The sequence below is a fragment of the Microtus oregoni genome, unplaced genomic scaffold, assembly GCF_018167655.1.
Source record: "Microtus oregoni isolate MIOR12 unplaced genomic scaffold, Mior012 000034F_ref0000314, whole genome shotgun sequence".
NCBI lineage: Eukaryota > Metazoa > Chordata > Mammalia > Rodentia > Cricetidae > Microtus > Microtus oregoni.
In genome coordinates this window covers 3,073,260-3,100,149 of record NW_024543093.1, presented here as the reverse complement: position 1 = coordinate 3,100,149, position 26,890 = coordinate 3,073,260, and positions in this window count along the sequence as shown.

The window sequence follows — 26,890 nt, the reverse complement described above, 5'->3', positions numbered from 1 at the left end:
ATAGTCAGACAGGCTAGAAAAGACCAAGTTTTGAGTATAGATGTTATGAATGAGAAAAATATGAATGCCTTGATTATACTTGCATATTTCTTTGAATATCTCCAGCACCAAAACATCATTTTAAAATAATATGCTATATGTGAACACAAGATGTGTGTGTGTGTGTGTGTGTGTGTGTGTGTGTGTGTGTGTGTATTTCTAGCTGGAAATGTCATTGGGTTTATATCTTTGCTAGCCAAGCAGATTTTCTCTCCTTTCCAAAGTTTTTAATGACTAAATCTTTTCAATGTGGTCAGTCTCCATCATTCCATCCTTGATGTAGGAGCCTGCTAGAGGACTATGTGCACACTGGAGAGTTGAGAGAAGGCACTGGAATGGAAGACAACAAGGCAATGACTATTTAGAGAGTATCCCATCCCTGTCTCCCTTTTCTGTCTACCCTGTTAAGATAGCAAAGATATACGAAAGGTCTTGGGCTGTTATTCTCAGCCTGTGGTTCACAACCCCCTGGGGGTTGAATGACCCTTTCACAGGGGTCACCTAAAACCATCAGAAAACACAGATATTTACGTGACAATTTACACCAGTGACAAGATTAGAGTTACAAAGTAACAAGGAAAATAATTTTACGGTTGGTCACCACAGCATGAGGAACAGTATTGAAGATGGAACTAGTAGCAAGGCTGAGCACCACTGTTCTAGGGAGATGCAGGGTCTGTAAAGGAAGGGAAGGGAAGGAGGCATGTTGCAGGAACGACAATCCAGCAAATGTGCAGCACACTCCTTGCCATTACAAGGTCTGGACCATTGTATATCCATGTTAGTAATGATCTGCACATACCTGGTGTTCCACAGTGTGCAGAAAAGTTTTATACCACATTGAGTGGCCGATTAAACTATAAGGCCATGCCATTCACAAACACAGATATTTAGAAAAATCATCCAGTTCACACCCATCATGCAAGAAGCTAGAAGAATAGGATTCAAATCCAGCCCAATATCTCCTCCATTTCTGGCTCTGATATCACCGCAGCATCTCTTTGTGCACCGATCCTGTTTTCCTCTCTCCACTTTCCTTCCTTTCTTACCTTCTCCTCTCCAGTTTTTCACTGGTGATTTCACTTTTTATTTTTTAACTGTTAGCCACTACGTCATAAGAGCACATAGATTCTTCTGGTTGTTAATTTACACTCTTCAGAACTATTCCCTAATTGTGACAAAGAAATCATATGACATTAAAACAATTGTCTGAAACAGAGTATGTTTTCTTCTGAGGAGAAACACTTAGCCTTCTGGAAGTAATTATAATAACTTAAAACAATTGTGTAACGATGAGAAAATGGGACCAGCTCATGTGTAAAACTACATGAGATTTTTGCTAAGGGATTCTACTCAGTAGACACATGCACAATGAAGTTGACTTCCTAGGCTCAAGCCACTAAATTTAATAGTAAAAATATAAATAAGCATGCTTTAGTCTGTCTAAGTTCGGGCTCTCGGAGCTAATATAGAACTCTTGCACTGAAGGAGTCCAAATTCTGTCCTCAGAAATAGAGGGAATTGGATATGTTGTTTGTAGTACAACTTTCATGGACTACTTAGTTCATGTTGTAGATAATTTCATTCCTGTGGCAAAATTCACAGCCTAAGGTCCTTCAAAGAGAAAAGAAGATTGCATTGCCAGAGACTACTGAATTCTCCCCAGTGTTTTGAAGAAATCTAACTTGGGGCAGCCCCACATTCTTCAGATCAAAAGCACAAATTGTGGGCCATGGACTAGAAAAAAAATGGTAAAATGCTTGCATTGCAAGCATAAAACATATTCCCAGAACCCTTGTAAAATGTCTGGGCACAGAGACACAGTACTAATTCTATTGTTGGGGAAGCAAAAACTGGCAAATCCTCAGGCTGTGCTGGCTGGTCAGCCTAGCTTAATTGACGAGCTCCTGCCAATTCATAGATTCTTTCCCAAAAGAGGTGGACAAAAGTCCTAAAGGTGACACTTGAGGCTGTCATCTAAAGTCCACACACTTACACACAAACCTACACATCTATGCACATGTACAGTTACCTAAAACACAATTCAACTCACATAGAAAGTAAGTCAGAAGTTGATGGCTTGTATCTCTTTGATTTGGAGAACAAGCTGATGATCGACTACAGTTCCCCGTCCCCAGAATGAGGAAGAGAAAGAAATGAATGTGCAGAGGGTACAGAACACCAATAGAATACATATGATTTATGTTAGGTCTGGGAGAAGTGCTCAGGTAAACATGCTAAAGCAAGTGGTGAGAATATAGGGTTGTTGAGGGCTAGCCTATGACTGAGCATTTCCCTGAGACCCAGGTATATGGAAAAGGAACGCATGTCACTCTCTAGCATCAGGAATATGATTGACAGAGTGAATAATGACCTGGAGCCAAGGCTTTGGGGAGTTGTGGCTTCAGATTCTGAGAACCCAGTGCTTTACACATTATGAGCTCTGGCTATCATTCCCAAGAGCACTGTGTTCTCAGCCTGTAAGGTTCTGCAGATGTCCTATTAGCCGCTTTCTGACTTTATCTGACTGAGTTACAGTTAATGATTATTTTGTCTCATTTTCCTTCTAGAAATAGTACTTAGATGCTGTACTTCTTAATAAACTTGCTTGGCATAAGACATTCCTGTGCAAGGCCTCCCAGCCCTGAACTTACCTGTCTCTTTAATTTTCTGATATCTTGGTCCTCTGTCTCAAGACACTGTCACTGAGGAGTGACCTGCTGGTGCAGGTCACAGGGACCTGACCCCGTAGTGGAAGACACAATTCAAAGTTCTTATTTCTGGACAAGGGTCTGAGGCATGCATGTACTAAGGCTTTCTCATTCCAGATTCTTGCATGAGAGAGCTACACTACCTTGCATCATTTCGGTTTCCCAACTGACTACATATTCTAAGATAGTAAATATGCTATCAAGCTGTTATCCATTCAGGATAACAGAATTTAAAAATATTCCCTAAATTGAATTGTTTAGGGAATGAAGCTTCAAGGAATTTTTATTATTTCTACCTATTAAACAGTTTCAAATAATAATATCCTCTTGACTCTAGGTTTTGAGTCTTAAGACTGTTCCCTAAAGAAAACTGAAACTAGTATTGACTCTTCGTTTATATGAAGCAAATGGTGACTGAGGTCAAAGTGGTTTTGGTGATGATGGAGTAAGTGCACAGTGTAACCAGGATTTGGTTCTGTTTATCTTAGGCCACTGGCTCTCAAACATACTAAAGTTGCAAGCCTTTTATATAGTTACTCATGTTGTGGTGACCCCCCAACTATAAATTTTTGTTGCTACTTCATAACTGTAATTTTGTTACTGTTATAAATCGTAATACAAACATCTAATATGCAGGATGTCTGATGTGCGACCCTTGTAGAAGGGCTGTTCAACCCTCTAGCTGAGAACCACTGTGCTAAGCCTTTCCATCCTGAAGTTACTATGCATTCTAGCTTGCTTCTGGTTGCTATGATAGAACTGGTGAGCTATGTATCAGTGAGAGACCCTTTCTCCCAGGAGTAAGTAGAGAAAGAGGATGGAAGACATCCAGTGTCTACATCTTGTTCCCACCCCACACATTGGCAAATGCATGTCCACATTTACATACATAGAAACATGGATAAAGATACAAAGTATACAAAGCATTAAAAATGATACAGGCAATATTGCTGCTAAAATTTGGAGGAAACCATATTGAGAGAGAGGTTTCCAGGCATGAAGAATCTAAATCTAAATCAAGACCTAGCAGTTTCTGAACTGATAGCAGAGTTGTAAGACAAGGCCTGGGATATGATAGTTATAAAACATTATAACCTATTGCTGGGGAACTAATACTTACGGGAGAGTTGATCAGTTCACTAATAACGGAAGACAGTTAAAGAAAAGAAGACAAATTTCAGATATGAAATCTATATTTTGCAATTGGGTGTATACAGTACCAAAATTTACCCTTTGCAAGTAAATGTACAGTTGAGAGACATGTTATGTCATATGTTTCTATGACATAAACTCATATTATAATCTTATTAAAAATTGAAATTACTGTAGTATATTGATGATTTAACTTGATTGTAGTGAAGTTTAGCCTCTTTACTTTTATTTCTATGACAACCCATTTTACTCAGTGTCTCTGTATATTCCTGGGTTATATTGTAATAGCTCAGTGTCTGTTTTGGAAGCAGGTTCACACTTTGTAATATTTCTGCTGTTTTTAAATATAACACTTTGTTGTAATTAATTGTAACTTTCTCAGAGCAGAAGTGTTTATTCTTAATTAAGGCAGTTTTAAAAGTTTTGGGGATTTTCATTTATATTTATACCTTATATGTATATTTGTCTAATCAAAAACCAAAATATATTTCTCTGATATTTTATTTTAGATATTTATTACATGGAGGCTTACACCTAAAGTAATGCAATTATTAATTTTTGCTTGCTCCTAATGTTGATTTCTCTATGATTCTTTCATTGTGGTTGCTGAGACAACTGTACATGAATCCTAAGATATGGTAGCTTCAATACATTAATTTTTCAAATGCTGAAATAATCTAATATTTGTAAAAAGAACCTCAGTCAATACTGAAAATTGTTCTGAATGTATCATTGGATCTGAGGAAATAATAATCAGCTTCACACTTTTTCACAGATATAATGATATCTACTTTTATCTTTTCTAAAATATCTACTTTCATTTTGGAATTGAGTTAATATTTCAATTAGTGGATTTTCATAATCAGAATACTGAGGACCTCACCAAATGGGCGCAAGAATATGAATGTTGATCATTATAGAATTTATTTTTTTCTCCTCCTTCTACCATAGAGGCTTAGGTGATCAATCTCAGGTGGCAAAACTTATTAACAAGCATCATCTTTTGTCTTCACCACTAAAATTGTAAAGTATTTGAAAATAAGTATATTGCTTGGCAGACAAATCAGGGACCATCACTTCATTATCAGTAATAAGAGTGATTGTACTCAATTTGTTTCCTAAATACCTGAGTAAAATTAGCATCAAGCTCAACAGAAGATGTATGGCTTTTGTGTTTAAGGTTCGGTGAAATGGGTTTTGGATTTTACCTCTGCCTTCTATACAGTTTCTATTTCACCTATACCACAAAACTCATCCATAAATGTGGACATAGTCTTCATTATTTAGAAATATTTTCAGGATTGGTGATTGCATTCTCTTACTCAGGACATTCATTTCATGAATATTTATTACATTTTTTATTGATTTTTAATTGATCTCTATATTTCCCTCTGCTCCCCTCCCTGTCTTTACCCTCCCACTTCAACCATCCCCCAAGGTCCATGCTACCAATTTATTCAGGAGATCTTGTCTTTTTCTACTGTCCATGTAGATTAGATATTTTTAAGTCTCTCTTAGTGTCCTCACTGTTGTCTAAGTTCTCTGGGATTGTGGTTTGTAGGCTGGCTTTCTTTGCTTTATGTTTAAAAACTACCTATTAGTGAGCATATGTGGTAATTGTCTTTCTGTGTCTGGGTTACTTCACTCAAAATAATGTTTTCTAGCTCCATCCATTTTCCTGAAAAATTCAAGATGTCATTATTTTTTCTGCTGTGTAGTCCTCCATTGTGTAAATGTACCACATATTCTTTATCCATTCTTTGGTCGAGGGGCATTTAAGTTATTTCCAGTTCTGGCTATGATAAACAATGTTACTATGAACATAGTTGAGCACTTGTCCTTGTGGCACGATTGAGCATGCTTTCGATATATACCCAAAAGTTGAATTACTGGGTCTTGAGGAAGGTTGTTTCCTAATTTTCTGAGAAATTGCCACACTGATATCAAAAAGGGCTGTACCAGCTTGCATTCTTACCAGCAATGCAGAAGTGTTCCCTTTTCCCTACAACCTCTCCACCATAAGTTGTCATCAGTGTTTTTTTTATTTTCATTAATATTTATATTCATCTCTGACACTTGTTCTTGATGAACCAGAGATTTGTCAACTCTATTATTTTTTTCAAAAGTTGCCTTGTGTTTTTGTTCATTTATTCTTTTTTTTCTAAAACAAATTTTGTTGTGTTTTATCTCTATTTCTTCTCACCCCTGCATGTGTTGAAGTAGTTTTCAGGCTAGACAAAATGTACCAAAGATCAGATTTAGGCTACTTGTCATGGAGATAGAGGATGAAAGCTAACAGTGATCCTTCTGTGTGAAAATCATTGGGCAAATGCAACCAAAACAAACAAAGAACTACTAACAATATTTGAAACCTCCTAGAGTTTGGAAATATTAATGTTTGAGTACATAGAATAATTTATTGCCTTTATTTGATGCTAATACATAATATACACTTGGGATATTTTAACACTGTCTCCTGTAAGTAATTATAAATATGGGTCAATTATAATATTATATATCTAATTAAAAATTTTAAAGAGAATATTTCTTAGTATGAAAATGATATGCTAGTTGATTCCCTGCAGATGTACAGCTTTACTGGGAATAGAGTCGTGTTTATATATTTACTTTTGAGGGCTATTTTCACACTATAAAGTTTCCAGTATAATGCAGTTCCATTTTCATTTATTACAACACATATTCTGAGTTACTAATTTTACTTTCATTTAATACAGCACGTATTTTGATGTACTACCTCTCCTTGGATAGCTGCATTGTTTTTACACGAATGACTTCTTTTCTACGTCTTGAGGGGTTTTCTGAGAGCTTGCTGTTATTGGGTTCTGATTCATTCACTGGGTTTATGATGAGTACTTTGCTCATGTCCATTACTCTTATTAATAGTCACATTACACTTGAAAATATACCTCTGGTGAATGTTATACACTCTTTTGAGAAGGATGCCCTGTGGCTAGAATTATAAATGTTTTTGTTTCCTGGCTTGCAGAAATTTGACATTAAAACAATTGTTAGAAATTTGTATTCATGCTCTTTTCTATGTGACTTTCTAATATAAAAATTTTTCTTTTAAATTTTTATCTTCACCATTGACTTTTTCTTGAACAGTTTACATATGATTAATATTTTTCTGTGGACTTTCTGTGTCTACACTGCTTCTTTCTCAATTGTATTATGTGTGCATTTATAGTTTCTGTCTTTATAAATGTTATTGACATTCATTGAAATAACTTTCTTCCATAATCTGCTCTTTCTTTTCTGGTTGAAAACTCACAATAGATCAGAATATATGAACAAACTTCCAGGCCACTGTTTTTTTTTAATTATTTTTTATGCACTCATTTTACATCGTATTTCAATTTGTTAGTTTCTCTTAGTTTGTTTCAAAGTTTACTAATTACTTATTTGATAACTCTTATTTACTCATCCCACCCATTAAATTCTCATTGTATACTTATATTTTCATAAGTCAGTGTTTCAGTCAAACTTCTTTTAAATTCTATTTCTCTTAAGATGCTTGGAAAGACTTTATGTACTTGAATGAATTTATGCCTTTTTAAAGTATTTACATGTTAGTTTTAATAATTTTGATATTTCTAATTATTTTGTCTCACTGGTTTGACTTAGGTATCCTTACTAGTATTTACAATAATGCTGGATTCTTTAACCCAAAGATCATTTCGTATTTATTGCTGTATGTACTTATATTGCTTTAAAGTGCTACTATGTATTCTAGCCATCTTATAATTTTTTTTTAATCTTAAGTGTATGAATGTTTTGCTTACTGGTGTATCGGTTCACCAAGTGTGTACCCGGAGCCTGCAGACTAATCAGGTCCCCTATAATTGGAATTAGACGTGGTTATGAGCAGCCATGGGGGTGCTAGGATTTGAACTCGGGTTCTCTGCAGGAGCAAGTGTTTTTAACCACTACTGATCCATAGATATAGTCCCAAGTCATCAATCTTTTAAGACTTGTTTCCAAGATATCTTTAGGGAAAATATTTCATAATTATATTCTATTCTAGGTGCATCATTTCTATCGTAGTACCTGATACTTTTTAGGTGACTTGGGAGAACCATCACACCTGGTGATCTGTCGTCATTCTGCCACTTATAACTCAAATGCTGTTTTGTACTTGGTGAACTTCACAATAGTTAATTGTGAAGTTCTCCAACAGTCAGTTTTAGGACTCTTCCTTTCTTCCTTTCTTCCTTCCTTCCTTTCTTTCTTTCTTTCTTTCTTTCTCTCTCTCTTTCTTTCTTTCTTTCTTTATTTTTTCTTTATTTCTTCTCCAAACATTACACTTTGTACTAAATTGAAATTTACTTCAAGGACTCAAAGAGGAGTCGGAGAGATGGCTTAGCAGTTAAGAAGGCATGCGGGCTATTTAAAGGATCTGAGCTCAGTTTACAACACCTACACCAGTCTGGACCACAACTACCTCAACCCTGGCTCTGAGGGTTTTGAGACCCTCTTGGGGCATCCAAGAACATTGATTAACTTGTATGAATACACACATGCACACACACGTAAATGCACAGGCACAAGCACATACATACACAAAAATCAAAATAAAATGAAGATTCTTAAAAGAATCAAAGCTTCTTGTATAGCCAGAGCTAATCCACTGCATGGTTTTCTTCTTTACATTCTAAGCTTCACAAATTCTGGTCCTCTTAATTTCATAAATTTTATCATATTTTTCCTCAATTGTAGGAAAGCCATAAACTTTGGGAAATCCCCCTGCTCAATGCTCAATGCTATGAATAGATACAGAAATCATTAGTAGAATTTTAAATTTACACAGCATTGGCTCTAACTGTTAGATGGATAAAATACTCATAGAACTTGAAGCCATGAAATTTGTGGGGTTTTTTTTTTTACTGTTGTATCCCATTTCTATCATATATCTCTGAAAAACACCAATTTTTAATTCATTCCCTGATGTGAAGTAGCAGCCTCTGTAAGTCCTTCAGGGCACTGTTAACTCTCACTTTACGGTCCTTTATCGATACCTACATCAGACCATCTGCTTGGCATTCATATGGCAGAGCTGAGGGGGAAGAATGTAACATTTGATTAGCTTTATGTATCTCATATTCTAAACGATAATGCAAATTAACTTATAAACGTTGGCAGTGCTTGTAGCCATTCAGGCTGGTTCATTAAATTACTTGTGGGCCATTTGAGAACTCTGAATTTTGTAATACATAAATATGATTAGCTTAACCCACATAACCTCATTGATGGAACACAATCAGCATTAGGAAGACACAGTCTAAGGAAGGACTCTTTGTTCTCTTAGAAATTTTAATAGTTTGTGGGTTTAAAATTCATGCTATCTTTCCACATTTTCATTTCTGTGTTGGCATAGAAAAAAATCAATTTTGTTATTTCTGTTTCACAAATATGGATTATAACATTTTGCATTTTTGTTTACATTTGACACATGACCTTTGACATCACCAGTATCAAAATCATACAAGATTAAACAACAGAGGGGCTGAGTTTGTAGCCTTAGTTCAATTATGGGGACTTTGAACAATTTTCATGAGCAAGTCTGAATTTTTCTGAACATATTTTCCTTGACTGTAAAATGAGAGTAAGTAATGCTTATAAGATTTATATCACACCCTGGTGGCTGGTATGGGGCCATGGTCTGTATTTTATCAATTATATTTAAATAAACGCTGATTGGCCAGTAGCCAGGCAGGAAGTACAGGTGGGACAACCAGACAGGAAGTAGAGACAGGTCAAGGAGAACAGGAGAATTATGGGAAGAAGGAACTCCTGGTTGGCAGTGTGACCCCAGCCAAAGAAGCAGCAAGATGTGACTGCCCCACTGAATAAGGTACTAAGCCACATGGCTAGCACAGATAAGAATAATGGGCTAATATAAGTTATAAGAGTTAAAAGAAGCCTGAGCTAATGGGCCAATCGGTTTATGATTAATGTGGACCTCTGTGTGATTTCTTTGAGACTTAACGATTGCAGGAACCAGGAAGGATAGAAAACTCAGACAACAGGTGGCAGTGGCATATGCCTTTAATCCCAGCACTCTGGAGGCTGATATCTGTGAGTTTGAGATCAGCTCAGTCTATGAAGGGGTTCCAGGACAGCTAGGGCTGCACAGAGAAACCCTCTCTACCCCTGGAAAGATTTGCATCAAAAGCTATACACATACACACATGCATATTTACATATATCCATAATATAAATATTTCAGGTGTGTATCTTATCAACAAATGAGTTAGCAGGAAGTAGACCTCAACTGAATACCATCCTCCTCTTTCATACATTGTCTTTTCTTTCTCTACCTGGCTTCCTTCATAACACTGATTTCTAAACATGTTCTCTGATTTGAAGTAGCAGGTATAATGCCTTCAGACTGTTACTAACTCACACTTTAATCATTACTTTAGAGATGGGATGACCAAATTGTTATCCTGATTGTATTGAAATGTGGCTAGGACTATTTTACCCTGCCTCTAGTTATGTCTGTAAAGGAGATCCAAAAGAAAACTGACAGGTGGGTCAGTAACTGAGACAGACATTCACTGAACGTGAATATAGCCTAAAGACTAGATGAAATAAAAGTGGAAAAGGGAAAATGCAGACAGTACGTGGAACCATTGGATTAACATGGTCACCAGTCTTACCCAGGTATGAACCCTGAGAGCTACAATAATGTCTACTCTACAAGATATGCCCATTGGTATATTACCACAAATGGCAGGGGGTAATCAACCACGATTTTATTGGATACAAGTTCTACTCCATAAGATGAAACTCATATCTGATACCATAATAGAGCAAATAATCAGTGTCTAAACATGTTATAGACCCTAGGAAAGAACACATTACTATTATTTTACTAAATGGACATAGTATTAAAACAATTCTTAAGTGACATCATTATGCCATAGAGTAATATATGCTTAACCCTCACAGAAACTTCTATTTTTAATAGATACCAATTAACACAAAGACCTATAACTAGTGAAGGTACAGAGAATAATAGAGAATGGTCAAGGCTAAATTGTACACCTATATCATTCTGAGGTTTCTGGGGGGGGGTGTCCCTGAAATGTGCATATGTGTATAGGTGATCCAGTCTGGGGCAGTAGCTGATTCCAATGAAATAATTTCAAGACACAGCAGTGCCATTGTACAAATTAGTGAAAGGTGATTGGGACAGGTTGAACAAAACTTGCTCAAGTTCAAGAAAGGCCAAATCTCAGCATGGAGATAAAAGGTGAGCATGGCACCCCACTCCTAGATTAGAGCTGGTGGCAGGTAGTGCCTCCTGACAAGGGGCTATTAGTTTCCTTTAAGAGTTTAGCTATTGGTAGTTGCACCATGCTGCAATGCAAAGCAATACATTCAAGAGTATAAGGGCAGTAAAACTGACTTGATGGGAATTAAGAACAGGACACAAAGTTGGGTGGGTAAGATAGGAGGAATAGGTCTGGGAGAAGATTGAAGATATAATTAAAACATGTTGTACAAACAACCAACTAATAAAAACAGGATAAATTAAAAATAGAATGTTAAAAGAACTATCCTGTTTTCCCACTGATCCTCACTCAGGGAACACATTAATAATTACCTAAAACATGCCCTCCTTGCCGGGCAGTGGTGGCACACGCCTTTAATATCAGCACTCGGGAGGCAGAGGCAGGCAGATCTCTGTGAGTTTGAGGCCAGCCTGGTCTACAAGAGCTAGCTCCAGGACAGGAACCAAAAAGCTACGAAGAAACCCTGTCTTGAAAATTTAAAAAAAAAAAAAGCCTCCATTGTGTAAATAGCCTGGTTGCACATAGTACAGGTATTTAGTAAAAATAGAACAGCAGGGATACATTCTAGGGTCCGAGATACATGACTTCATTCTTAGAGATTGCTGAGTTTTCATGTACTATTTGGTTTGCTTAGTCTAAATTTTGCCTATATAGCTAGAACGTGTGGTGAATAATCTAAATATGTATCTTTCTCTCCTTAATGCATATACAGCTAAACCAGGTTGTTGAACTTGTCGTAGTGACTCAATAGAATATTCATTTCTTACATAGCATATATCACACAATATATCAACATTATATATATATATATGAATATAATTTTTAGATTTTATTAAGATAACCAAATATGCGACATATCATACTCTTTGAATTAAAGATACTCTTATATATGATGTATAATAATTATAGTAATCCTAGTGTCTTTTTTCCTCCTTTTCAAATTTTTACTGCTTCTAACTATACATTTATACTTCGGCATGGATTTTATGATTCTCTTTTCAAGATCTTTACATACTTTAATCTCCAAGAAAACAAAATCATAATAATTAAACTAAGGAAAGGAAATGTTTCAAAATTGTGTAAATTCTACAAACATCACTGCTAATTATTATTCTGTATCAGATGCCATGGTAGGCAAGCCAGTAAATTTTAATGAAATAAGAAAATTTTCCTCATCTTGCAAAGTTTAAGTCTAAGGACAAGATAACCTAAACAATTGGTTGCTTTTGAAGCATTTTCAGCAGTTACTTCTGCAGTGTTTTCTGTAATTCTCTGCAGTAAATGTCATACATGTCTTTATAGTCACAGACAGTCAAGCAGGTTCACGCCTAGTTATTTTATATCAAATTATAATCTGTGCTGAGGTAACATATATCATGCTTATTGTTGAAAAAATCATCAAGTCACTTGCCTGTGCCATATCCAATAGGTGGATGTGACAAGTTCATCATATTCAAGATCTGTAGCTAGGATCAAAATAAATAAAGTGTAATCAGACCCATGGAAAAGGTAGCAGATCAGGTGCTCAGAGCAACATGTACCATGCAACCCCTGCAGAGAGAGAGAGAGAGTCAGGTTTCTAAACTGCTGGGTGATATCTCCATGTATTCCATTTATTATCAAAGAAATATGAGTGTGAAGATTGACAGCTTATCTTCCTGAGCCTTATACCTGTAGAATAGGACTAGTAACAAAAGCTTTTCAGAGTATCAGTGATGTCGGAAAGATAAAATTCATGAAAATCTCAGAGTGATCTGGTATGACTAAATGTGGAGGGAAGGAAAACTAGTGATATTGCTGTTATTAGCTAGCTATGGTAACATTTTCAAAGAAGATACGTAAGTGATTTGACTTCTAAGAAGGACACAGAAATAAGATCTAAGTAGACACATCTATGAAATATGTTCAAAGACATTAAATTCATTCAGTATTTAATATTCACCACAATCTTCAATATGAATTATTTTTATGCACATACATCACATTGATGTAACAGGTTAAGACAGTTTTTTTAAATAAATACTTAGTAAGAAGCTGAAGAATGAATCAAACATAAAATCTGCAATTGCAATTGCAATTTTTTTGCATATATAACTCTAAATAGAACTGCTGTGTCTTTGCCCGACTTTTTCTAACAACCAGTTATGACTTGGGTGAACTGTGAAGTCGGTGCACCTGCATAAGCAAAAGCTGAGCTTTTCTCTGCCCATGATCTGAAATGTCAATTTGTTCTGTGTACCCTTTACAGCTCATAACAGAGGAACAGGCAAAATAAGCTCAATGCAAGTTACTTAAAGAGACATTACTCCAAATTTAGTTGGGGGAAAGAAACATGTCTTTTGACTGGTGGAGTTAGAGAATTTTAATCAAGAAATCATTTGTAGATTGCTGTCAGGCTCCTAAAGAATCCCATGAGAATACAATCACTTTTTCAATATGTGTTTAGGGATCCCCCAGCAAGTGACAGTTTATATGGAGTAAAAACAATGTTCTGAATTGTTAATGGCCTTGTACTTTTGTGTGGGCTTTCTTCTCAGAACAGAGTCACAGAAAATTTGATGAGTTGAAAAAATTATATGCCATTTAAGAGAGAGGGATAATTTGGGTTTGAGGGTACATGACAATTGACTTCTAAGTACTTTCCTTCTTTATCTTAAATAGGCATACTAATATCTCACAGACATCAACAATATTTTGATTTAACCACTGATGGCTTGGTCACAAACCTACTTCATTCATGCCCCAAGCATGGAACATGCTAAAGCAGAAAAACATTTACTTTAGAAAATAATTAACTATTTAGTGTCTATTATTTGTGTACTAATAACCTCTGGCCATGTATATGACTTAGAAAAGACCCTCATTACTTACTTGTGGCTTTTATTTGGGGCTAATTTTCATTTCAGTATATTATATTACTATTTTTTATTACCTGGAAATCATTCTGAGAATGCCTAAAGGGCTAATCAGTTTCTTGATAAATTATTCTTTTCCACAACAAGGGAGCATAATTACTTGTTCACATGTCCAAATTTGTAATTTGATTTCTAAACACAAATATTATTTCACAAAAATCTATCTGTATCACATCTGTGTAATTAGAGGAGCATAAATAGAGTTAGTTGGTGCTTTCTTGGTTCATTGCATTTTGAAGTAAAACCATATCACTATTTTATTGTCACCCATTTCGACATTAATGAAAAATTTAAAAACAATAATTACATAGACTCATTTGAGGACATTTTTACTCAGCAAGCACACTCTTGCCTCAGGGGCTTTTCTACATAGAGAATTTATTAGACACATGTGCAATGTGTTAATGGCAATATCAGCCTAAAAAGTATACCACTTTTTGAAACCAAGGAAATGAAGCTTTCTTAGCTTCTTTGTATCTTGCATTGAGTTATGTGTATGAAATGCCAGAAGAGGCAGTGGTCCACATTATAACTCATGACTTTCAATATTTATGTGAAATTTTACCTTATAATATTAAAATTGGTCAAGCATGTTCTCACAACTCAATTCACTCCAGCCAAAAAGTGTAGTTCTGTCAATGGGATCTTGCATCTTGATCTAACAAAAGGTATGTTTGGATGAGCCAGAAACTTGAAACCATAGTTGGAAAGCTGATTTATTCATTCGTTTGTTTGTTTGTTTATAAAAGTTGGTTTACTGATGCCTAAATAGTAAACTCTCATGCTCTCAGCGCACCGGGGACATTCTTTTATATTAAAGTGACTTGAATGTGAAATGTCCCTTGGGAACTCACATGATTGAAGAGCTTTCCACTGCTGATGGCACTGTTTGGTTTACTCTCCAGTAAACTTACTAGAGCTGAATGGAAAGGGCAGGGCCATCTAAGGGTTTTGGAGTCCAGTTGATTAACAATGATATCCAGATGCTAGACAAGGAGTTGAAACTTTGTTACATTTGACCTTGCTTTGGTCTGATTGTTCCATGCAATGATGCCCTGATTCACTCTATATCATTCTATGTTATAAGTGAATGAGTTGGTTTTGATCTTATAGAAGTATATAGTGTAGAGACTTTAGACTCTTATTATAGATTCAAATAGTTTCTTTACATCTCCCACCTCTCTTTCTCTCCCCTCCTCCCTCATCCTCTTCCCTTCCCCTTCTACCTTCCCTCTCCCCTTTTCTCTCTCTCCCTTCTCTCTCTCTCTCTCTCTCTCTCTCTCTCTCTCTCTCTCTCTCTCTCACACACACACACACACACACACACACACATAAACACACAGCCTACTCCCCCCATTCACTACTCCCAGTGGATAATGGCTCCTATGGGGAGTCAACAAATTCTGGCACATTGTTGGAGAAGGACAACCCCCCCCCTTCATGAAGATGGGGCATGGCATCCTTCCACAAGGATGGGCTCCAATAACCTTGCTCATACACCGGGGATAGCTCTAAGAACCCAATCGAAGAGAGGGGGAAATATATGAGCAATGAAGGTCAAGATCATGATGGAGAAATCTACAGAGACAGCTGAACGAAGCTCGTAGAAAATCATGAACTCTAAACCAACAGCTGTGGAATCTCCAGGGGACAGAACTAGGCTCTCCATATTTAGGAGGCAGTGGTAAAGCTTGGACTATCTGTGAAGCACTTGGCAGTGGGAGACTTTAGGCTCTTAAATTCTTGGAACTGCTAGTGCCTGTGATACTGAAATGAATATTTTTATCTTATAAGATGATCATGAGCCTACAGGTACAAGAGGTGGATGGTATAACTTAAATATGATGTGCCTGGTTGGCAGCTTGACAATGGGTAGAGCAGTGACTGTTACTGATGTCAATTGGAAATAATCTAAAATTCACCTGGCAATTTAGCATTACTGGGAGAATTCTTTTGATTGCAATCACTGATGGAGGAACACCCACCTAAGTAGTAGGCAGGACAGTTCCCTGGGCATAGAATTCTGGATTAGACAAAATGATAAACAAGGTAAGATTGAGATAACTGTCGTATTTGGATGAGAACGCCCCCTAAAAGGCTCATACATTTGAATGCTTAGTCACCAGGAATTGAAACTTCTTTGATAGAACTAGAAGGATTAGGAAGTATGGTCTTGCAGAAGGAAGTATGTCCCTGGGAGTGGGCTTTGAGATTTCAAAAGTCACTCTTTCTCTTAGCCTGTGGACCAGAATGTATTTCTCAGCTCCTCCTCCAGCACCATGAGTGCTGCCATGTTGCTCTTCCCCCCCAGTTAAATGCATTCTCTTATAAGAGTTGCCTTCATCGTGATGTCCCTTCACAACAATAAAATGGCGAGGAAGACATAGGCACTCATTTCTGTTTGCTGACTACAGATGCCATCTGACTGGCTGCCTCAATCTCCTGCAGTACTGACTTCCCTGCAGAGTGGCATGTATGCTTGACTGTTGTAATAGCTGCTGGGCTGCGTCCCCAGCAACCCGGCTGCCTGCTAGCTTATGCCCAAAATAACAAAACACAAACTGTATTCATTTAAACACTGCTTGGCACATTTCTATCTAGCCTCTTCTAGGCTAATTCTCACATAAGAATTTAGCCCATTTCTAATCATCTGTGTAGCACTGCTAGGTGCACTTACTGGGAAGATTCTAGCCTATGTCCATCCTGGGTCGGAGCTTCATCGCATGTGCCTCAGAGAGCAGAGCTATCACATCTGCCCGGGAGAGGGGAGCATGGTGTCTCTCTGAGCTCACTTCCTCTTCCTCCCAGCATTCTGTTCTGTTTACTCCTCCCACCTTTGTTTTAACCTATCAGGGCCAAGCAGTTTCTTTATTGCTTAACCAATGAAATCAACAGATTGATATATGATACTTCCACATCACTTGACTGTAAAACTCCAGGATCTTGACTTCTTTAGTCAGAATGTTTTGTCAGAGCAACAGGAAAAGGACCTAAGTTAATCCTCTATGGTTCAGGACTGCTTACAGTAGCCAAGAAATACGGTACAGATCCCAATATCATACGGACTTCTCAGACATACAATAGAACAAATTCTTACCAGTTGCAACAATACTGGATATATGTTACATTGAATAAGCCAAGAATAGTCAGTCAGGAAACACTTGACTTCAGTCATATGTGATTGTTGAAGTAATTGCTTTCACAGAGCCTGAAACAGAAGTAAGTTGTCAGAAATTGCTGTGTGAGTAGGAGAAGAAGAGATGGAACAAGATTGCAAATGGGAATTAAGCTATACTTATGTATAAGCGCAATATATTCTGTTAGAAGAAATGTTCAATATATTTACTATAAAGTTTTGATAAATCATCAAGATGACAGATATACATGCACTCATTAAAATGTTATCATGTATAGATTCATTAAATCACATGGTACTTTGATGTATATATTCATGTGTTATATTTTTTGAAAGTTATGCTATGATTAAAGTACATTGTTGTTTTAAAGAAGGGCAATTTAAAAGAGAAAGACATTTATTTAATTCTCACTTCTATCTTCTCTATACCTCGTTTTTTTCCACTGTACTCCATAATAAAGGAAATAAATATTTCATAATGCCATTTCCCTCTGAAAGCTACCACTGTGTTCTCTCCTCTCTCTCTCTCTCTCTCTCTCTCTCTCTCTCTCTCTTTCTCTCTCTCTCTCTCTCTCTCTTTCATTCCCTCCTCTTCTCTCTGTCTCACTCTCCAGATAAGAAATGCTTAGACTAAGCCTAGAACAACATATTATTATACCAAAAATTGTGGGTCAATCCAAAGATAGCAACATCATGTCTGAAGACATGGAGTATAATTCTGAGAGGTTTTTTATTGGTCTGACGATTTAAATAATATGAAATAGAAAATATAAAAATTGAAAATAGACAAATCTATACTACTATTTTAAGTGGCCATTTCTGACAAGTTTGAGGAACTACTCAATTACTTGAAATGCAGTATGTGAATAGGCATAAAAGTAGATGCAGACTCTTCGATATGTAATCTAAGAGATTTACCACATTACTTGCTGCAGGAATTGTTTTACATTGAATTATTACTCACAGTAAGTAAAGAAGACCATATTGGTCTGGATCGAGGTTGCTCTCTTTTATATGGAAGAACAACTTTTTAATAAAATTGCCTGGACTTGCTTAATTTTATATAACAGTTTTTTTAACCAAGATTATCTATGTTTAATAAAACTTTCAGTATTTTGTTCTTTTCTCTCCTCTTGTTTCTACTAGAGAAAAAGACCTCAAAGTGTGTGTGTGTGTGTGTGTGTGTGTGTGTGTGTGTTTGTGTGTATGAACCAAACACAATTTTAGGAACTCCAGAATATGACATTCAAAACTGTAATTTCAAGTTCCCACAATATGTTTAAGTTTGCTAAGACTACTTTATCTCTACTGGCACTTCTGTACTCCACACACGTTTTTACTGTCCCTGAGCCATTCCAAATGATGCCCAACTGTCCTCTAGCCTGCATTCTACATAAGGCCAGCCCTAAGCCAGGGATAGACCTCACTTCATATTGCAGATGAGTCCCAAGTCCTTGGGTGCCTGTATTGCACACCTCTATCAGCCTTCTTCACCCCCTCACTAGTTCACCATCTCATTTTTTTAAATTTTACTTTACGTTAGTAGCTTTCCCCATTGGTCTGACAGGATATTTAAATAAAGTGCAACTGAAGGGTAGAAAGGAATGCTTTGGCTCATAGTTTGAGAGACAGTCGATCACAGCAGAAAGACATAGTGGCAGCATTATGATACAGCTGTTCACATTTTGTTCATATTTAATAAACAGAGAGATAAATGCCAGGGGTTCAGCTTGTATTGTCCTTTTCAGTTCATCCTGGACCTTTAAGCATTTAGTGCCACTTGCCCCACTCAGACAATTAAAGGGAGTAGCTCCTTTCCAGAGGGTTTTCCATAGGTGGTTCTAGATTCTGACAAATAGGTTATCAATATTGATATCAATCAACTGATCATAATTTATGAACTCAGCAGAATGATTGTGCCTTGGGTTGCAGGTCTCATGCCACTGTTTATATGAACAACCTCATCGCCCTAAACTATGATTACATCTAATTGTGGGATGCCAAAGATTTCAATACACTAACAAATACAAAATTATAATTTATATTTGTGTATATATGCTCATCTGAGTTGCCGCCTACAACTGTAAAAACTACCATTCTGGAATAGAAAAGCTTTTATCAATCTCCCTTCTCAGAGTCTGTCTGGCTTTATCACATATTTCTATGATATGGTTTCACAGATACAATTAGCAAATATGATATATAAGGCAAGGTGGTTGATTTACAATGCCCTTGCATTAAATTAATAATTTTATGCCATTTAAGAAAGAGCAAATAAGTACAAATTTCACTAAGGCCACTGCAAACACTGCAAGGCAGTCAGTCAGTCATTGTGCAGGGTGTTTATTCCCCTAACATTTCCCGTAGTCTTCACCCAGTGTTCACATGAGTCCTGCATGTGTTTACTATATATTCCTCCTCTAGATAAACGGTTTTCATTCTTGACTATAATTTAGCGAGCTGCACTTGTTTACCCTCCCTAGACATGAGAGGAAAGCATTACCTCTTATTTTATCACTCAGACCCAATAAAATCCCATGTTTACTCTGCAGAAACCCCACTTTTCAACTGTGACGAGGTTGAGTTTGCATTTCAAAATAGCATGTTTCATAAAGATGTATTTGCTTTAAATGGTTATTCAATAACACCATTCTTCACATGACTCTTTTTTTTTTTTTGATTTTTTGAGACAGGGTTTCTCCGTAGATTTTTGGTTCCTGTCCTGGAACTAGCTCTTCTAGACCAGGCTGGCCTCGAACTCACGAGATCCACCTGCCTCTGCCTCCCAAGTGCTGGGATTAAGGGTGTGTGCCACAACCACCCAGATGACTCTTTTTTTTTTTCAAAAGGCAAAGTTATTGATGAATTTGTGTGCTATTTATACTCTTTGGTTCAGCAATGCTGAAGAAACATGTTTTAGATGGGCATTCTCTTGTTCCTTCCTTTCTGTGAACATGCAGTAACTTATCTATCGTGATTGAATGTTACCACTTCATTTTTGATGAGCCAGATGCTGGCTTTATTGCTGGACTATTTTATCTCTTTCCTTGAAAACTGATTTCTAAATGTCTCATGTGACTTTGACTTCAAATGATTGTTCCTTTCCTATTCATTGCTAAGGCATGAATTCTAATTGCTGTTAATATCACAAAATAATGGCCTTACAGATTGTTTGTGAAGAGAACAAACCTATATATGTGTATACATATACATATATGTGTATATATATATATATTATTTGATAGGACTTGTTTAAGTCTATCTAATGATACAAAGCAGTATTAATAATAATTGACTTAATGATTGAATACACACACACACACACACACACACATATATATATATATATATATATCACTTGTAGAAATTTTTATACAGTAAATGAAATTACCTTTCTTGGTTTGATAATCTCAGCTCATGACAATTTATATTTACTCATCTGTAGGTTTTAGAGACAACAGTTTCTCAGCTCTGATCTTTCCAATCTCTGGCCAATGAGCAGTCAACATCAGAGCACCATAGGTAAGGTCTGAAAGAGGTTCCTGCTATCTTAGCAGGGTCACCGTGTATGCTGTTGGTAAAGCTACATGGGTCATAATGTGTTGTCTCTCTTTCCCTTTATCTGCTGTACTTATAGTCAATGTTTCCTGCTTAAGCTGCCATTCTAATTTCAGGTTTCAGTCCGAATTGTCTTTAAAACTTGGTTCCATTGCTTGGCCCAGCTCAGTAAACTAGACACTCAACTCTTCCATCCTTTCCTACTCTGAATTGATATGGCTATGACTTTTTTTTTATAATTTTACTTATTACCTATCATTGTGCTTGAATTATAATATGTCAACAATGGAAGAATTCCCTCCACAGAACCCTAGGAATGTGATCCCCCTCACATACAACTTTCCACAGGGTGGGGGAATACAGGCATCCCACTTCCTTTTATTCTGTATATATGAGAATAGTTTCAGAATGCCTCTTTAATTGACTAATCTTCCTTCTTGCAACATTTTGTTACTATTCTTTCCATTGTCTTTGCCATGTTCATGAGGATAAGATGTCTTTTAATGTTTAGGATGAGCTCTTATCATGCTGTCAGCTAGTTGGTTAGGTAAACTTTGGTATGATAATGATTTCATACCCATCATTTTGGCAATGTAAGGGAATATGTTTGACTCTTACACAAAACAATCCAATGTGAATGTAATTAATCAGAAGGAGTGTACGCAGTGCTCTCATCCCCTTGCCACACTGAAACATTTTCTGCTCTTCTACCCCTAGAGACAGAACGGAGATATTTTTTTTTTTTTTGATTTTTCGAGACAGGGTTTCTCCGTAGCTTTTGGTTCCGGTACTGGAACTAGCTCTTGTAGACCAGGCTGGCCTCGAACTCACAGAAATCTGCCTGCCTCTGCCTCCTGAGTGCTGGGATTAAAGGCGTGCGCTACCACCGCCCGGCCAGAACGGAGATATTTATGGTTCAAGCCCCAAAGTGACACATATTCATACTAAGTGGGAAGATAGTTATATTTAAAGTGATGGTCAGAAAAAAATGTACACATCATAAATATTTATAATGTATAGTAATAAGTTTAGGTAGTTAGAAAGGATATGATACAAAAATTACAAAAGTGTGTGGCATTTGAAATTAAGTTTAAAAGATAACACGACAGTACTATGTCTAGGGACAACAGTCAGCACACCCACAAATCACTGAAAATTGAGCCATAGTTCAGAAGACTTATTTTTATCATAGAAGGGACACTAGGTAAATAACATGCTCTATTAGGAGCACTGAAGGAAATGGCCAAGAGAAAGTTTATTTAGATGCATCTGTAAGGAATGCTGATAGAGTCAGTGTCACTTGATTGATTGAATCCTGGTCCACAAAGGGGTCATTATGTGCAGCATTATCAATGAGACATTTTCAAGGGTTATAGTGGAGAAATAAACATTTACCCTGATTACTCGCACATGCAAATGTCAGCCTCCTCAACCCTCTTTTTTTATCTTCCATTCAAATTCCAAATAAATCGCCTGTTCTCTCCTAGGTAAAACTCTCATGTTTTCGAGATAAGTAAAGATATCAAATTCCTAAATGTATCAAATGGATGCATGCATGCATTGGCATGATCTCTGGGGAAGGGAACAATACCTTTCTGCATTACATACACATTCGGGTTATGTTTCTTTTATTTTGCGTCTTGTCAGTCCATCTGCTGCAGCCCTATGCATTGAAGAAAATGTGTCTTAATTTCTTTCTATTCTTTTGATTCACACCATGGGCTGGGTCAAACAATCTCTTTGTGATATACCAGACGTGAACTTTGTGCAAGCTTCGGCTTTACATCACTTGTGGGAAATGTTTCTACGTTGTCTGTTTGCTACATCTATTTTGGAATGAAATCTCCATAAACGCCATTCTATTTTCCTCCAGCTACATACACAAGCACATTGAAAATCTTCTACATGCATAACTAAACGTTTCCGTGTAAAATCCTTCACTCTCCCCTGGTGTTTATTGAACTTGTAGTCTTTTCTTTTCCTAGAAGATCCATTCCTCTCATTCATCTTCAAAAGCCATCCCTCTCATGAAGTCTTCATTAAACTTTCTCATTTAAAAAGCCATCCTTGCACACTGGAGTGAATTGAAAGTTCCTTTTATTTACTTTACATTGGATGGCAAACATGACAATTTTGAAAATTCAATAAATTTGGAACCCTTTTTAAACATGGAACCATTCTTTATTAGACACAGAGTATTATTTTAAATATGTCAAATATTTGATCAATATCTAGCAGGGAGAATGGAAGTTCTTAAGTTCATATGGGAGAGTGGATACCTGATGACCTCAGTCACTGAGCCTAGAATATCATTGCTGACAATTATGGGTGACCGAAATCTCAATGGCAGTCACTGAAATTCTGATGCATCACTCTTCTTATTGAGATATTCCTAATGAAAGGACTCAATAAAGAATAAGAAAACATAAGTAGATAAAATAATTCTTAAAAGTGTACCATATTACAATTGATTTCTTTTGAGCAGTTTTCAGTGCAGTTCTGTCAATCATGCATTATATCCAGGCAATGCTCTGTGCTCCTCGGAAGTGCTCATGTGGGTGGCGATTCCAGAATACAAAAGGTCACCAGGCAAATTTGGAATGTTGAGTCCTTTTTTGGTATGTTATTCAACACCCCAAATTTTCACCACCCACTCTGCCCCCACCACTTTCATCTTGGTATCAAGGACTTAAAATATTTTTTACTTAGTTGATCAAAGGTTTGTTTCCATTTCTGATGTTGCAAATGATATTTTTGCAAATATGGGCCACAGCAAACAAATCACTGCTGACATTTGATTGTTAGCAACTTTAAGAAACCATTGTTAGAAAAGCATACTTCAGGCTCTGAAAGGTTAAAAAGATTATTTATTTTCCTAGATGGATACAGAAAGCAGTGATGTTGAGAAAAAAAAAAAACATTGTGACTTGGGTAAAATAGAGTTCAGAAGATTGTGATTTATTTTTATTAAGACACAGATAACTTGAATTTCCTAGACATTGACTTAATTCATATATGACAGCTGAGGAATACACATATTTTAAGCAAATAATCTCACATCTGTGTGTGTGTGTGTGTGTGTGTGCTTGTGTGAGTGCGCACAAGCAAAATCTAACCTTGCGAAGGTCAGAGAACAAATTGCAGAAGTTTAATACTCCCCTTCCACCCTGCGAGTCCTTGGGCTTGAACTCAAGTCTTTAAACTCAGCTGCAACTGCCTTTACCCAATGAGCCCTCTTGCAAGCCCTGTAGTCTAATTTTTAGGTAGGATATACACATATTAAATATTGACTATGGAAATATGAATTCTTAATGTGATTTTTGGCAAAATAAATGTTTCATGATTAAGAATATTGTGCAAATCATATATTTGCTTGCAAAGTATGTTTAATATTTAATAGTACTAGAGAACATAATTCTTCAAAGTGGAAACAAAATCCAGATTAAAATGTAATACATTTAAAATAAACTCTAAAAATGTTTATAATAAAATGTAACAACTGCAGGTATTCTTTAGAATTAAGAATTAAAGAAATTAAACAATTAAAAAAATGTCCTCAGATACTTGTGTGAAAAAAAATCTATTACTACTGGTTCTACAATAAGAAGTAATTATGGTCCAAAGAGTGAACATTCATTGAAAGTTTAAGTATTCCAAGACCCTTCCTAAGGATATGTATATGTTTAGCTGGCTCTATATACCCTTCCTAAACATATGGTAACTGATTTCATTTTACTGATGATAAGTATGCAATGGTGTAGTAAAGTCAGTTTAACATCACTGGAACAAGAATTCTTCAATATCCAAAATGATGCTAAGGAGACCAGGGATGCAATCAGGACTACTGGATAATGGACAGAGTTAATGGTTTTAAGGACAACTTGCCTATCAGAATAATGGGATCTCAAATTCAATGAAATTTTTAAGAGTCATGACTCACCACTTCTCTCTTATGTGATCTGATGCAATTTTCTTAGTCTAGTGGAATCCTTGTTAAGTCAAAAACTAAAGTACAGAAAATGGAAGAGTCATCCTCTCAAAGAAGTATTATTTTAGGCAATTTCTTTTCCATAGTAATCCCTAATAGCATCTGGTAAAGAATTTGGAGATGGCTGTTAGGAGGGGAAAAAAGCTGAGAGTAGATGCTCCAAGGCTAGAAGGAAGAAAGTTTGATTTTATCTGTATCACCTCCCTCCAGGGTTGCTCAGCTTGTTAGCCAGCAAGGTTCCTTCTGTGTTGGTTTCTTCCATGTGAAATGGAGAGTGTGGTTAAGAGCACAAGCTCCCTTGGCCATGCAGGACAATCCCCCAACTTTCTAACTTTGACTGCCTCACCTTTCTCCTCCCCACCTTCCAAAGGTAATCAGAAAGGGCTGCACGAAGAGAAGGAATATTGTGGCCTAGGAGGAGAAACATAGAGCATAAACACAACAGTGTTGGCTACACACTTCAATACGGATGCTTATCCATGTTCTTTGGTATACATCACTTCTGTCCTTTGGTTTAAACGTAGTGCACATTCAAGATACTGATAATACTAGGATTATCTATAATCTTTGAATTCTAAAGATTGATATCTCCTGCTATCATATTGTTGTTTGTGGTTCCTTTCAAATTAGGAAATATTTGCCTAATATGTAACTTTTAAGTGCTCAGATGTTGGTGCATACACGCTTACTATAAATATATGTCTTAAAAGATATTTTATTTTGAATTCAGTGTGTTTGTAGAGAATGACATACATGTGATACAGTTACCTGCAGAGGCCAGAAGACTGAAAGATTCTCTGGAGTTAGAGGTGATTGAGAGCCACCCAGCATGAGTGTTGGGGACTAAACTCATACCATCCCAAGTCTCCAGCCCTACAGACATGCTCTTGATCGACACATTTCTTAACACATGACTTTGTGTCTTGGTAATTATATCTACTTTGTCTAAGTATACCTTAGGTTCTATTTGTTTTTCTGTTTAAATGAAATATTTTTCTATCTTTGTCTTTGGCCATGAATTTAATCTGGAAGAATACAGTTGTATCTTGTATGTACATTTATGCTATTCCATTCTTTAAATTTTAGGTTAATCAATATTTTATAGTAATAATACAGGAATTACTTTAAATATGCTAAATGTATAAAGTTCTTAGATTCCTTTATATTTCTTTCTTAACACCTTCCCTTTTCACATGATAATTTCCTATACCACTATATTTTGATACCATGTTCTTTCTTTTTTATTTGGGGCATCTATTACAGATATTTGATTTATGAGGGTATATTTGTATGATATAAGTCATATGGAGTGCATAGGTCAGTTGTCTGTCTCTGTGGCTTAGAAGTTAATTGTACATACTTTTTTCCATATGACTTATATGAGTGTTCAGCCACATAGATATTGATCACACCCCAAATCCCCAAGGCTCAGGGACATCAGAGAAGAGGACACAGAAAGAGTATAACAGCCAGAAGTTAGGGAGGACTGGAGTAGAACAGTCTTCCCTACTTGACAGGACAGTCTCACAAGTGTTATCTCACTCAATACATTGTGTTTAATGATCAAATAGCATTAAACATTTCTTTCTTCTCAAATACTTATTTCTTTGAGATGAAAAACTTAAGAACTCGTTTTATAGCCTTGGGAGGATAAAATATACTCTTGTTATCAGCTGTCGTATTAGTGCATAATAAAACACCAAACCCATTTCTCCTATCTGTGCACTTTACCCATCATCCAACCTTATCCCCTTCCTTTCTCTCACCTCAGTAATTTCCACTCTCTGGTCACTACTTTCAGATTTTATCATCTCTCTCTTCTTTTTAATATTCAGCCTATGAATAAGATGATTTTGGTATTTGTCTTCTGTTTTGATCAGCATTATATCACTTTGTATAATGCTTCCCATTTCTGCCTACACTACTGCAAATGATGGGACTCCTTTCATTGTACAAATGAAGACTCTATTTGTCATAAATACATCATCTTTACCTTTTTCTTTTTAGTCAGTGGGCATACCGGGGTCTCTGTGTCTTGGCTACTGTGATTATTGCTATAATGAACATGAGAA